The sequence below is a fragment of the Anomaloglossus baeobatrachus genome, chromosome 5 (assembly GCF_048569485.1).
Source record: "Anomaloglossus baeobatrachus isolate aAnoBae1 chromosome 5, aAnoBae1.hap1, whole genome shotgun sequence".
NCBI classification, from domain to species: domain Eukaryota; kingdom Metazoa; phylum Chordata; class Amphibia; order Anura; family Aromobatidae; genus Anomaloglossus; species Anomaloglossus baeobatrachus.
In genome coordinates this window covers 538,991,369-539,006,329 of record NC_134357.1, presented here as the reverse complement: position 1 = coordinate 539,006,329, position 14,961 = coordinate 538,991,369, and positions in this window count along the sequence as shown.

Below are 14,961 nucleotides of genomic sequence, written 5' to 3'. Positions count from 1 at the left end.
CTAGTGGGACTATAGCAAAGTCCAATAGCCACGTATAGGATGCCACTAGGTACACTGAGTGTGTGCTAGTATAATGGCTTAGTTATAATTAGTTGGAGTGTGCAACGCAGGCAGATGCGCTCTGCAAATGTCTTGGCACTAGTGGGACTATAGCAAAGTCCAATAGGCACGTATAGGATGCCACTAGGTACACTGAGTGTGTGCTAGTATAATGGCTTAGTTATAATTAGTTGGAGTGTGCAACGCAGGCAGATGCGTTCTGCAAATGTCTTGGCACTAGTGGGACTAAAGCAAAGTCCAATAGCCACGTATAGGATGCCACTAGGTACACTAAGTGTTTGCTAGTATAATGGCTTAGTTATAATTAGTTGGAGTGTGCAACGCAGGCAGATGCGCTCTGCAAATGTCTTGGCACTAGTGGGACTATAGCAAAGTCCAATAGCCACGTATAGGATGCCACTAGGTACACTGAGTGTGTGCTAGTATAATGGCTTAGTTATAATTAGTTGGAGTGTGCAATGCAGGCAGATGCGTTCTGCAAATGTCTTGGCACTAGTGGGACTAAAGCAAAGTCCAATAGCCACGTATAGGATGCCACTAGGTACACTGAGTGTGTGCTAGTATAATGGCTTAGTTATAATTAGTTGGAGTGTGCAACGCAGGCAGATGCGTTCTGCAAATGTCTTGGCACTAGTGGGACTATAGCAAAGTCCAATAGCCACGTATAGGATGCCACTAGGTACACTGAGTGTGTGCTAGTATAATGGCTTAGTTATAATTAGTTGGAGTGTGCAACGCAGGCAGATGCGCTCTGCAAATGTCTTGGCACTAGTGGGACTATAGCAAAGTCCAATAGCCACGTATAGGATGCCACTAGGTACACTGAGTGTGTGCTAGTATAATGGCTTAGTTATAATTAGTTGGAGTGTGCAACGCAGGCAGATGCGTTCTGCAAATGTCTTGGCACTAGTGGGACTATAGCAAAGTCCAATAGCCACGTATAGGATGCCACTAGGTACACTGAGTGTGTGCTAGTATAATGGCTTAGTTATAATTAGTTGGAGTGTGCAACGCAGGCAGATGCGCTCTGCAAATGTCTTGGCACTAGTGGGACTATAGCAAAGTCCAATAGCCACGTATAGGATGCCACTAGGTACACTGAGTGTGTGCTAGTATAATGGCTTAGTTATAATTAGTTGGAGTGTGCAACGCAGGCAGATGCATTCTGCAAATGTCTTGGCACTAGTGGGACTAAAGCAAAGTCCAATAGCCACGTATAGGATGCCACTAGGTACACTAAGTGTTTGCTAGTATAATGGCTTAGTTATAATTAGTTGGAGTGTGCAACGCAGGCAGATGCGCTCTGCAAATGTCTTGGCACTAGTGGGACTATAGCAAAGTCCAATAGCCACGTATAGGATGCCACTAGGTACACTGAGTGTGTGCTAGTATAATGGCTTAGTTATAATTAGTTGGAGTGTGCAACGCAGGCAGATGCGCTCTGCAAATGTCTTGGCACTAGTGGGACTATAGCAAAATCCAATAGCCACGTATAGGATGCCACTAGGTACACTGAGTGTGTGCTAGTATAATGGCTTAGTTATAATTAGTTGGAGTGTGCAACGCAGGCAGATGCGTTCTGCAAATGTCTTGGCAGTAGTGGGACTAAAGCAAAGTCCAATAGCCACGTATAGGATGCCACTAGGTACACTGAGTGTGTGCTAGTATAATGGCTTAGTTATAATTAGTTGGAGTGTGCAACGCAGGCAGATGCGTTCTGCAAATGTCTTGGCACTAGTGGGACTAAAGCAAAGTCCAATAGCCACGTATAGGATGCCACTAGGTACACTGAGTGTGTGCTAGTATAATGGCTTAGTTATAATTAGTTGGAGTGTGCAACGCAGGCAGATGCGTTCTGCAAATGTCTTGGCACTAGTGGGACTATAGCAAAGTCCAATAGCCACGTATAGGATGCCACTAGGTACACTGAGTGTGTGCTAGTATAATGGCTTAGTTATAATTAGTTGGAGTGTGCAACGCAGGCAGATGCGCTCTGCAAATGTCTTGGCACTAGTGGGACTATAGCAAAGTCCAATAGCCACGTATAGGATGCCACTAGGTACACTGAGTGTGTGCTAGTATAATGGCTTAGTTATAATTAGTTGGAGTGTGCAACGCAGGCAGATGCGTTCTGCAAATATCTTGGCACTAGTGGGACTATAGCAAAGTCCAATAGCCACGTATAGGATGCCACTAGGTACACTGAGTGTGTGCTAGTATAATGGCTTAGTTATAATTAGTTGGAGTGTGCAACGCAGGCAGATGCGCTCTGCAAATGTCTTGGCACTAGTGGGACTATAGCAAAGTCCAATAGCCACGTATAGGATGCCACTAGGTACACTGAGTGTGTGCTAGTATAATGGCTTAGTTATAATTAGTTGGAGTGTGCAACGCAGGCAGATGCGTTCTGCAAATGTCTTGGCACTAGTGGGACTAAAGCAAAGTCCAATAGCCACGTATAGGATGCCACTAGGTACACTAAGTGTTTGCTAGTATAATGGCTTAGTTATAATTAGTTGGAGTGTGCAACGCAGGCAGATGCGCTCTGCAAATGTCTTGGCACTAGTGGGACTATAGCAAAGTCCAATAGCCACGTATAGGATGCCACTAGGTACACTGAGTGTGTGCTAGTATAATGGCTTAGTTATAATTAGTTGGAGTGTGCAACGCAGGCAGATGCGCTCTGCAAATGTCTTGGCACTAGTGGGACTATAGCAAAGTCCAATAGCCACGTATAGGATGCCACTAGGTACACTGAGTGTGTGCTAGTATAATGGCTTAGTTATAATTAGTTGGAGTGTGCAACGCAGGCAGATGCGTTCTGCAAATGTCTTGGCACTAGTGGGACTAAAGCAAAGTCCAATAGCCACGTATAGGATGCCACTAGGTACACTAAGTGTTTGCTAGTATAATGGCTTAGTTATAATTAGTTGGAGTGTGCAACGCAGGCAGATGCGCTCTGCAAATGTCTTGGCACTAGTGGGACTATAGCAAAGTCCAATAGCCACGTATAGGATGCCACTAGGTACACTGAGTGTGTGCTAGTATAATGGCTTAGTTATAATTAGTTGGAGTGTGCAACGCAGGCAGATGCGCTCTGCAAATGTCTTGGCACTAGTGGGACTATAGCAAAGTCCAATAGCCACGTATAGGATGCCACTAGGTACACTGAGTGTGTGCTAGTATAATGGCTTAGTTATAATTAGTTGGAGTGTGCAACGCAGGCAGATGCGTTCTGCAAATGTCTTGGCAGTAGTGGGACTAAAGCAAAGTCCAATAGCCACGTATAGGATGCCACTAGGTACACTGAGTGTGTGCTAGTATAATGGCTTAGTTATAATTAGTTGGAGTGTGCAACGCAGGCAGATGCGTTCTGCAAATGTCTTGGCACTAGTGGGACTAAAGCAAAGTCCAATAGCCACGTATAGGATGCCACTAGGTACACTGAGTGTGTGCTAGTATAATGGCTTAGTTATAATTAGTTGGAGTGTGCAACGCAGGCAGATGAGTTCTGCAAATGTCTTGGCACTAGTGGGACTATAGCAAAGTCCAATAGCCACGTATAGGATGCCACTAGGTACACTGAGTGTGTGCTAGTATAATGGCTTAGTTATAATTAGTTGGAGTGTGCAACGCAGGCAGATGCGTTCTGCAAATGTCTTGGCACTAGTGGGACTATAGCAAAGTCCAATAGCCACGTATAGGATGCCACTAGGTACACTGAGTGTGTGCTAGTATAATGGCTTAGTTATAATTAGTTGGAGTGTGCAACGCAGGCAGATGCGCTCTGCAAATGTCTTGGCACTAGTGGGACTATAGCAAAGTCCAATAGCCACGTATAGGATGCCACTAGGTACACTGAGTGTGTGCTAGTATAATGGCTTAGTTATAATTAGTTGGAGTGTGCAACGCAGGCAGATGCGTTCTGCAAATGTCTTGGCACTAGTGGGACTAAAGCAAAGTCCAATAGCCACGTATAGGATGCCACTAGGTACACTAAGTGTTTGCTAGTATAATGGCTTAGTTATAATTAGTTGGAGTGTGCAACGCAGGCAGATGCGCTCTGCAAATGTCTTGGCACTAGTGGAACTATAGCAAAGTCCAATAGCCACGTATAGGATGCCACTAGGTACACTGAGTGTGTGCTAGTATAATGGCTTAGTTATAATTAGTTGGAGTGTGCAACGCAGGCAGATGCGCTCTGCAAATGTCTTGGCACTAGTGGGACTATAGCAAAGTCCAATAGCCACGTATAGGATGCCACTAGGTACACTGAGTGTGTGCTAGTATAATGGCTTAGTTATAATTAGTTGGAGTGTGCAACGCAGGCAGATGCGTTCTGCAAATGTCTTGGCAGTAGTGGGACTAAAGCAAAGTCCAATAGCCACGTATAGGATGCCACTAGGTACACTGAGTGTGTGCTAGTATAATGGCTTAGTTATAATTAGTTGGAGTGTGCAACGCAGGCAGATGCGTTCTGCAAATGTCTTGGCACTAGTGGGACTATAGCAAAGTCCAATAGCCACGTATAGGATGCCACTAGGTACACTGAGTGTGTGCTAGTATAATGGCTTAGTTATAATTAGTTGGAGTGTGCAACGCAGGCAGATGCGCTGTGCAAATGTCTTGGCACTAGTGGGACTATAGCAAAGTCCAATAGCCACGTATAGGATGCCACTAGGTACACTGAGTGTGTGCTAGTATAATGGCTTAGTTATAATTAGTTGGAGTGTGCAACGCAGGCAGATGCGTTCTGCAAATGTCTTGGCACTAGTGGGACTAAAGCAAAGTCCAATAGCCACGTATAGGATGCCACTAGGTACACTGAGTGTGTGCTAGTATAATGGCTTAGTTATAATTAGTTGGAGTGTGCAACGCAGGCAGATGCGCTCTGCAAATGTCTTGGCACTAGTGGGACTATAGCAAAGTCCAATAGCCACGTATAGGATGCCACTAGGTACACTGAGTGTGTGCTAGTATAATGGCTTAGTTATAATTAGTTGGAGTGTGCAACGCAGGCAGATGCGTTCTGCAAATGTCTTGGCACTAGTGGGACTATAGCAAAGTCCAATAGCCACGTATAGGATGCCACTAGGTACACTGAGTGTGTGCTAGTATAATGGCTTAGTTATAATTAGTTGGAGTGTGCAACGCAGGCAGATGCGCTCTGCAAATGTCTTGGCACTAGTGGGACTATAGCAAAGTCCAATAGCCACGTATAGGATGCCACTAGGTACACTGAGTGTGTGCTAGTATAATGGCTTAGTTATAATTAGTTGGAGTGTGCAACGCAGGCAGATGCGTTCTGCAAATGTCTTGGCACTAGTGGGACTAAAGCAAAGTCCAATAGCCACGTATAGGATGCCACTAGGTACACTGAGTGTGTGCTAGTATAATGGCTTAGTTATAATTAGTTGGAGTGTGCAACGCAGGCAGATGCGTTCTGCAAATGTCTTGGCACTAGTGGGACTATAGCAAAGTCCAATAGCCACGTATAGGATGCCACTAGGTACACTGAGTGTGTGCTAGTATAATGGCTTAGTTATAATTAGTTGGAGTGTGCAACGCAGGCAGATGCGCTCTGTAAATGTCTTGGCACTAGTGGGACTATAGCAAAGTCCAATAGCCACGTATAGGATGCCACTAGGTACACTGAGTGTGTGCTAGTATAATGGCTTAGTTATAATTAGTTGGAGTGTGCAACGCAGGCAGATGCGTTCTGCAAATGTCTTGGCAGTAGTGGGACTAAAGCAAAGTCCAATAGCCACGTATAGGATGCCACTAGGTACACTGAGTGTGTGCTAGTATAATGGCTTAGCTATAATTAGTTGGAGTGTGCAACGCAGGCAGATGCGTTCTGCAAATGTCTTGGCACTAGTGGGACTAAAGCAAAGTCCAATAGCCACGTATAGGATGCCACTAGGTACACTGAGTGTGTGCTAGTATAATGGCTTAGTTATAATTAGTTGGAGTGTGCAACGCAGGCAGATGCGTTCTGCAAATGTCTTGGCACTAGTGGGACTATAGCAAAGTCCAATAGCCACGTATAGGATGCCACTAGGTACACTGAGTGTGTGCTAGTATAATGGCTTAGTTATAATTAGTTGGAGTGTGCAACGCAGGCAGATGCGTTCTGCAAATGTCTTGGCACTAGTGGGACTATAGCAAAGTCCAATAGCCACGTATAGGATGCCACTAGGTACACTGAGTGTGTGCTAGTATAATGGCTTAGTTATAATTAGTTGGAGTGTGCAACGCAGGCAGATGCGCTCTGCAAATGTCTTGGCACTAGTGGGACTATAGCAAAGTCCAATAGCCACGTATAGGATGCCACTAGGTACACTGAGTGTGTGCTAGTATAATGGCTTAGTTATAATTAGTTGGAGTGTGCAACGCAGGCAGATGCGTTCTGCAAATGTCTTGGCACTAGTGGGACTAAAGCAAAGTCCAATAGCCACGTATAGGATGCCACTAGGTACACTAAGTGTTTGCTAGTATAATGGCTTAGTTATAATTAGTTGGAGTGTGCAACGCAGGCAGATGCGCTCTGCAAATGTCTTGGCACTAGTGGGACTATAGCAAAGTCCAATAGCCACGTATAGGATGCCACTAGGTACACTGAGTGTGTGCTAGTATAATGGCTTAGTTATAATTAGTTGGAGTGTGCAACGCAGGCAGATGCGCTCTGCAAATGTCTTGGCACTAGTGGGACTATAGCAAAGTCCAATAGCCACGTATAGGATGCCACTAGGTACACTGAGTGTGTGCTAGTATAATGGCTTAGTTATAATTAGTTGGAGTGTGCAACGCAGGCAGATGCGTTCTGCAAATGTCTTGGCAGTAGTGGGACTAAAGCAAAGTCCAATAGCCACGTATAGGATGCCACTAGGTACACTGAGTGTGTGCTAGTATAATGGCTTAGTTATAATTAGTTGGAGTGTGCAACGCAGGCAGATGCGTTCTGCAAATGTCTTGGCACTAGTGGGACTATAGCAAAGTCCAATAGCCACGTATAGGATGCCACTAGGTACACTGAGTGTGTGCTAGTATAATGGCTTAGTTATAATTAGTTGGAGTGTGCAACGCAGGCAGATGCGCTGTGCAAATGTCTTGGCACTAGTGGGACTATAGCAAAGTCCAATAGCCACGTATAGGATGCCACTAGGTACACTGAGTGTGTGCTAGTATAATGGCTTAGTTATAATTAGTTGGAGTGTGCAACGCAGGCAGATGCGTTCTGCAAATGTCTTGGCACTAGTGGGACTAAAGCAAAGTCCAATAGCCACGTATAGGATGCCACTAGGTACACTGAGTGTGTGCTAGTATAATGGCTTAGTTATAATTAGTTGGAGTGTGCAACGCAGGCAGATGCGCTCTGCAAATGTCTTGGCACTAGTGGGACTATAGCAAAGTCCAATAGCCACGTATAGGATGCCACTAGGTACACTGAGTGTGTGCTAGTATAATGGCTTAGTTATAATTAGTTGGAGTGTGCAACGCAGGCAGATGCGTTCTGCAAATGTCTTGGCACTAGTGGGACTATAGCAAAGTCCAATAGCCACGTATAGGATGCCACTAGGTACACTGAGTGTGTGCTAGTATAATGGCTTAGTTATAATTAGTTGGAGTGTGCAACGCAGGCAGATGCGCTCTGCAAATGTCTTGGCACTAGTGGGACTATAGCAAAGTCCAATAGCCACGTATAGGATGCCACTAGGTACACTGAGTGTGTGCTAGTATAATGGCTTAGTTATAATTAGTTGGAGTGTGCAACGCAGGCAGATGCGTTCTGCAAATGTCTTGGCACTAGTGGGACTAAAGCAAAGTCCAATAGCCACGTATAGGATGCCACTAGGTACACTGAGTGTGTGCTAGTATAATGGCTTAGTTATAATTAGTTGGAGTGTGCAACGCAGGCAGATGCGTTCTGCAAATGTCTTGGCACTAGTGGGACTATAGCAAAGTCCAATAGCCACGTATAGGATGCCACTAGGTACACTGAGTGTGTGCTAGTATAATGGCTTAGTTATAATTAGTTGGAGTGTGCAACGCAGGCAGATGCGCTCTGCAAATGTCTTGGCACTAGTGGGACTATAGCAAAGTCCAATAGCCACGTATAGGATGCCACTAGGTACACTAAGTGTTTGCTAGTATAATGGCTTAGTTATAATTAGTTGGAGTGTGCAACGCAGGCAGATGCGCTCTGCAAATGTCTTGGCACTAGTGGGACTATAGCAAAGTCCAATAGCCACGTATAGGATGCCACTAGGTACACTGAGTGTGTGCTAGTATAATGGCTTAGTTATAATTAGTTGGAGTGTGCAACGCAGGCAGATGCGTTCTGCAAATGTCTTGGCACTAGTGGGACTATAGCAAAGTCCAATAGCCACGTATAGGATGCCACTAGGTACACTGAGTGTGTGCTAGTATAATGGCTTAGTTATAATTAGTTGGAGTGTGCAACGCAGGCAGATGCGCTCTGCAAATGTCTTGGCACTAGTGGGACTATAGCAAAGTCCAATAGCCACGTATAGGATGCCACTAGGTACACTGAGTGTGTGCTAGTATAATGGCTTAGTTATAATTAGTTGGAGTGTGCAACGCAGGCAGATGCGTTCTGCAAATGTCTTGGCACTAGTGGGACTAAAGCAAAGTCCAATAGCCACGTATAGGATGCCACTAGGTACACTGAGTGTGTGCTAGTATAATGGCTTAGTTATAATTAGTTGGAGTGTGCAACGCAGGCAGATGCGCTCTGCAAATGTCTTGGCACTAGTGGGACTATAGCAAAGTCCAATAGCCACGTATAGGATGCCACTAGGTACACTAAGTGTTTGCTAGTATAATGGCTTAGTTATAATTAGTTGGAGTGTGCAACGCAGGCAGATGCGCTCTGCAAATGTCTTGGCACTAGTGGGACTATAGCAAAGTCCAATAGCCACGTATAGGATGCCACTAGGTACACTGAGTGTGTGCTAGTATAATGGCTTAGTTATAATTAGTTGGAGTGTGCAACGCAGGCAGATGCGCTCTGCAAATGTCTTGGCACTAGTGGGACTATAGCAAAGTCCAATAGCCACGTATAGGATGCCACTAGGTACACTGAGTGTGTGCTAGTATAATGGCTTAGTTATAATTAGTTGGAGTGTGCAACGCAGGCAGATGCGTTCTGCAAATGTCTTGGCACTAGTGGGACTAAAGCAAAGTCCAATAGCCACGTATAGGATGCCACTAGGTACACTAAGTGTTTGCTAGTATAATGGCTTAGTTATAATTAGTTGGAGTGTGCAACGCAGGCAGATGCGTTCTGCAAATGTCTTGGCACTAGTGGGACTAAAGCAAAGTCCAATAGCCACGTATAGGATGCCACTAGGTACACTAAGTGTTTGCTAGTATAATGGCTTAGTTATAATTAGTTGGAGTGTGCAACGCAGGCAGAGGCGCTCTGCAAATGTCTTGGCACTAGTGGGACTATAGCAAAGTCCAATAGCCACGTATAGGATGCCACTAGGTACACTGAGTGTTTGCTAGTATAATGGCTTAGTTATAATTAGTTGTAGTGTGCAATGCAGGCAGACGTGCTCTGCAAATGTCTTTGCACTAGTGGGACTATAGCAAAGTCCAATAGCCACAGATAGGATGCCACTAGGTACACTGAGTGTTTGCTAGTATAATGGCTTAGTTATGAGTTGGAGTGTGCAGAGGACAAGAGGGTACAGTGGCAGGATTGTGGTGCTCTGGGTAGAGGAATGGAAGCCTGCCTTTCTATTCCCTCCTAATGGTGAAATGCAGGGAGGAAATCCCTGACCTTGGCTGCACAGACGCTGGCGCTGTTTTCAGGACCTGTCACCTTAACTCTGACCCTGCCGGTTTGAGCCCTTAAAAGGACTGCTATAAAGTGCTCTCCCTATGCTGTCTAACGCTGTGTATGCAGCGCATACAGCTGTATCGGCTATAGGACTCAGGATGACGGAGCTGCGACAGTGATGTCTGACACCCAAGACGCAGAAGGCAGATAATGGCGTCCGTGAAGAAAATGTCCGGTTTTATAATGCAGGGACATGTGACATGCAGATCCTATCACACATGCCGTTGCTTCTCTGGCTCAAAGTCCACTTAGCTGTGTGTGTGTCTGTGATTGGCTGACATGCTGGCCCGCCCCACAAGACGCGCGCGCTTAGGGAAGGAAGACAAGAAAAAAAAAAAAAAAATGGCGATCGCCATTATAGAAACAGCAGTGATCTGAAGGCGCTGTTCACGCACACTATACACTGAAATGTGATAATAGTTTGATTCACAGAGTGACTTACACTATTACAGCAGAAACCAAGCTATGATTTAGCTGTTTTTTGGCTGCTAGAACCGTTCTCGAACGTTTCTAGAACTATCGAGCTTTTGCAAAAAGCTCGAGTTCTAGTTCGATCTAGAACATGCCCCAAAATCACTCGAGCCTAGAACTGGAGAACCACGAACCACGAACCGCGCTCAACTCTACTTGCTGCACTGAAAACTGCTAACTACTTTTCCACTCTAGATCTCACTAGTGGGTATTGGCAGGTCTCTGTGGCAGAAGAAGACTGGGAGAAGACTGCATTTGCAACACCAATGGGCCTGTGTGAGTTCAACAGCATGGCATTTGGACTCTGCAATCCACCAGGAACGTTCCAAAGGCTGATGGAGTGTTGTCTGGGACACCGCAACTTAGAGAGTGTGCTACTCTACATGGATGATGTCATAGTGTATTCAAAAACCTATGAAGAACATCTGAAACATCTGGCTGAAGGATTTGAAGCATTGTCAAAATATGAAATGAAGCTGAAACCTTCAAAATGCCATTTTCTGAAGCCAAAGGTCCAGTATCTCAGTCATGTGGTCAACGCAGAAGGGGTAGCACCAGACCCAGAAAAGATCACTGTCATCAAGAACTGGCCCAGACCAACCACCTTCAGAGAGGTACGCCAGTTCCTGGGCCTGGTAGGGTACTACAGGAGATTCATAAAGGGCTATAGGAAGATGGCAGCACCTTTGCAAGAACTCCTGGTAGGCCAGGCAAAGAAGGGCAAGACCACTGGTCCTCCATTTGAATGGGGTGAGAAAGAAGAAAACTCCTTCAGACAAATGAAGTGGGCACTGACTGGTGAAGAGATTCTGGCTTATCCTGATTACCATTTGTGCTGTATACTTATGCCAGCAACGTGGGATTGGGAGCAGTATTGTCCCAAGTGCAGAAGGGCAAGGAACGTGTGATTGCCTATGCAAGCAGGAAGCTCCGTCCTACTGAAAGGAACCCCGAAAACTACACTTCATTCAAGTTGGAATTCCTGGCACTAGTCTGGGCTATCACTGAACGGTTTAAGCATTACCTGGCGGCTGCCAAGTTCACTGTCTTCACAGACAATAACCCTCTAAAGGCCACTTTACACACAGAGATAAATCTTTGGCAGATCTGTGGTTGCAGTGAAATCATGGATATATTGTTCCATTTGTACACAGCCACAAACCTGGCACTGATTGTCCACAATTTCACTGCAACCACAGATCTGCCACAGATTTATCTCTGCGTGTAAAGTGGCCTTTACTCACCTCGATACCGCCAAGTGCACTAGAGCAACATTGGGTGCCCCGGTTGACAAACTATGGCTTCACCATCAAGTACCGGGCTGGTCGCAAGAACGCCAATGCGAATGCACTGTCAAGGATGCCTCACTTACCAGATGCGGGAGAAGATGTGGATGAACTAGAAGAAATAGAGTTGTCAGCTTTTCACCGCCACAGAACATCCCAATCCCAACAATCTTGCACCAAACGTCAAGAAGCGGTGCTGAACCCGTTACCTTAGCATGAGTGGAAGAAAACCCAGGATGGTGATCCAGCAGTCGGTTTGGTTAAAAAGCGGATAACCCAACCAGACTCATGCCTAGGTCCAGATGCCCCACTTGAAGCGCAACACCTATGGAAAGAGAGTAGCAGGCTGTTCATCCATCAAGACAAGCTGTATAGGTGTGTTACCAACCCCCTAAAACTCACGAGAGGGTGTGGCAAGTGGTGGTACCCAAGAGGGATGTCCAGATGGTGCTGGAGGCATATCATGATCAAGCAGGACACTTTGGATGGAATAAATTGGAGACACAGTTACATGAGAGGTTTTATTGGGTTGGCAGGAGAACCACCATAGAGAAATGGTGCAGAAATTGTGGTCCTTGCAACCTAAGGAGAAAAGACCGTGACAGCCAAAAAGCCCCGCTACAGTCAATTGTAACCAAGCAGCCATTGGAAATTGTAGCCCTGGACCATGTGAAGTTAACACCCAGTAGGAAAGGTTATACCTATGCTCTTACAATGGTAGACCATTATTCCAGGTTCCTAGTGGTAGTTCCTGTAAAGGACTGAACAGCACAAACTGCAGCAAGAACCTTCCAAGCCTACTTTTGTAGATCACCCAGACCAGGTACTAACAGATCAAGGCCCAGTATTTGAAGCTGAAGTATTCCAGGAATTCTGTAACTTATATGGATGTAAGAAAATTTGGACCATGCCCTATCATCCACAGACCAACAGCATGTGTGAGAAGATGAACCAGATAGTCATCAACCTGTTGAAGACCTTGCCATTGGAAGAAAGAAACATGTGGCCAGAAAATGTATCTGACTTAGTGCTTATGTATAACAACATCCCTGTGAGTTCCACTAACTGTACACCAGCATATCTCATGAGAGGAAGACCTAGAAGACTACCAGTTGATCTTGAGATGGGAATTGAAGTTCCTGAAATCAATTCACCAGATGCTGATTGGGACTCTAATCGCCAAGCACAATACAGAACAGTACAAGAGTGTGTAGAAAGAAAGTTAAACCAACATAGAGAGAAAGAAGAAAAGGATTACAACAAAAATGCACCAGCTGTTCCATTGACACCTGGAGAAATAGTTAAAAAAAAAAAAAGTGTTCATAAACTTGATGTCCAGTAGGAAGCAGAACTTTACACTGTACTATATTCTACTTTTGATAACAAGAATACCTGCTTAATTAGCAAAGATGGAGGAAAGACATCAGCAACAGTCTCAAGAGATCACCTAAAGAAATGTTCAGAACAAATGAAACCCAAAGAAGAAATTCCCTGTATACCTCAATTGAAAGACAAGAAAGACAAGGTGATTCATACAGTAATTGGAGACTTTCCTGAAAATTGGCCTCAGTACAATGGGGCCCATGATAATACCAGTAATTACTTTCCCACAACCAGATGTACAGGAAAGAAGGGAAGAACCTGTTCAAATTTAAAAAGCGTTACCTATGGTAGCGGAACCAGAGGAGCCTGTACATAGTGAACCTTTCAATCCTGCAGCGAGACTAAGGAGTCGCAGAAAATTACCCAGTCTACCCGCAACACTTCGGTCTACCCAGAGCATAGACACTAGAGGGATACTTACACCAGACACCAGAGTACAGCAGGGACAAGCTGAGACACTTGAGTTACGTTGGTCAAGTCGTAGCAACTTTGGTCAGCCCCAGCTCAGGTACAGAGAGTAAGTGCCAAAAAGGTATCTGTATGTGAATAGACTGTAAATAGTAGTGTACAGAAGGGTGGTGGAACTGGGCTCAGCCCCGTGGAACATTAAGTTACGAAAGTAAGTTTCTGTGGTTAGGAGCTAGAAATCAGGACTCCTAAGCCGAGACACCCATACGGATCCATAGAAAAATAAGAATGGTTATAAAAGTGTAAATGTTTATGTGATGTACTAGTTCTACAGAGACTTCCATGTTGATATATTAATATTATTGATAAAAATGGACGACAAGCTACTGAACTGGTAGTGGCAAAAACTTTCATGTAAATAGTAGCACCAGTTGTGCAAACCACCAGAGTAAAGGCCCTGTCACACACAGAGATAAATCTACAGCAGATCTGTGGTTGCAGTGAAATTGTGGACAATTAGTGCCAGGTTTGAGGCTGTGTACAAATGTAACAATATGTCCATGATTTCACTGCAACCACAGATCTGCCAAAGGTTTATCTCTGTGTGTGACGGGGGCTTAATACTGCAGCAAAGTCTTTTGAAGAGGACCCTAATACTGCTGCAAAGTCTTTCGAAGAGGACCCTTAAGGGTGCTTTATATGCTGCGACATCGCTAGCGCTCTCGTTAGCGATGTGACACGCCAGATCGCAGATAAGATTTGGCGAGATTGCACATAGGTCATTTTTGTAGCGCCTGTCACATGTGCGATCTCGGCAAATCGTATGTGCGATCTAGCGTGTTACATCGCTAACGAGATCACTAGCGATGTCGCAGCGTGTAAAACACCCTTTATTCTGCAACACAGTCTTTCGAAGAGGAGACCAGGGACTCTGGGTGACGGGTGGTGGAAACGGGTACCTCAATGTAAATATATTGTTTTTTACTGAAACATTTAAAGAAAGTGCCTCACTTGCAAGAGAAGAAAGTTTAAAAAGTTTCTGCATTAAAAATGTGGTAATTGTTTATGTTGCAGCCCGAGGACGTGCTGAGATTTATCAAGAGGGAATGTGGCGCCCCTGTCAAGTCAGGTGCCACAAGGTATTGCATCAAGTCATAGATGAAATGCTAACCTTGGCTTCCTGGAAAACCAATGCTGGTAACACCAAAACACACATAGTCATGACCATTTTTCCCTCCAGACTGGGTGACAGGCTGGAGACGGACCTGTGGATAGCCACATATGGTGGAGACTGATCCAAACCCACTAGTCAGAAACCAGGAAAGGGGGAGGGGCCAGACAGTGAGTGAGCAGTTGACAGTAGTCAGGCATGGAGTGAGGAGGCCTAACAAGAAGTGTGGAGTTACTGACAGAGTGAAAATGAGTACAGTCGCTGGGAGAGTACGGGTAGTATTCACAGGACCAGGCACCAGAGGGATGTAGAAC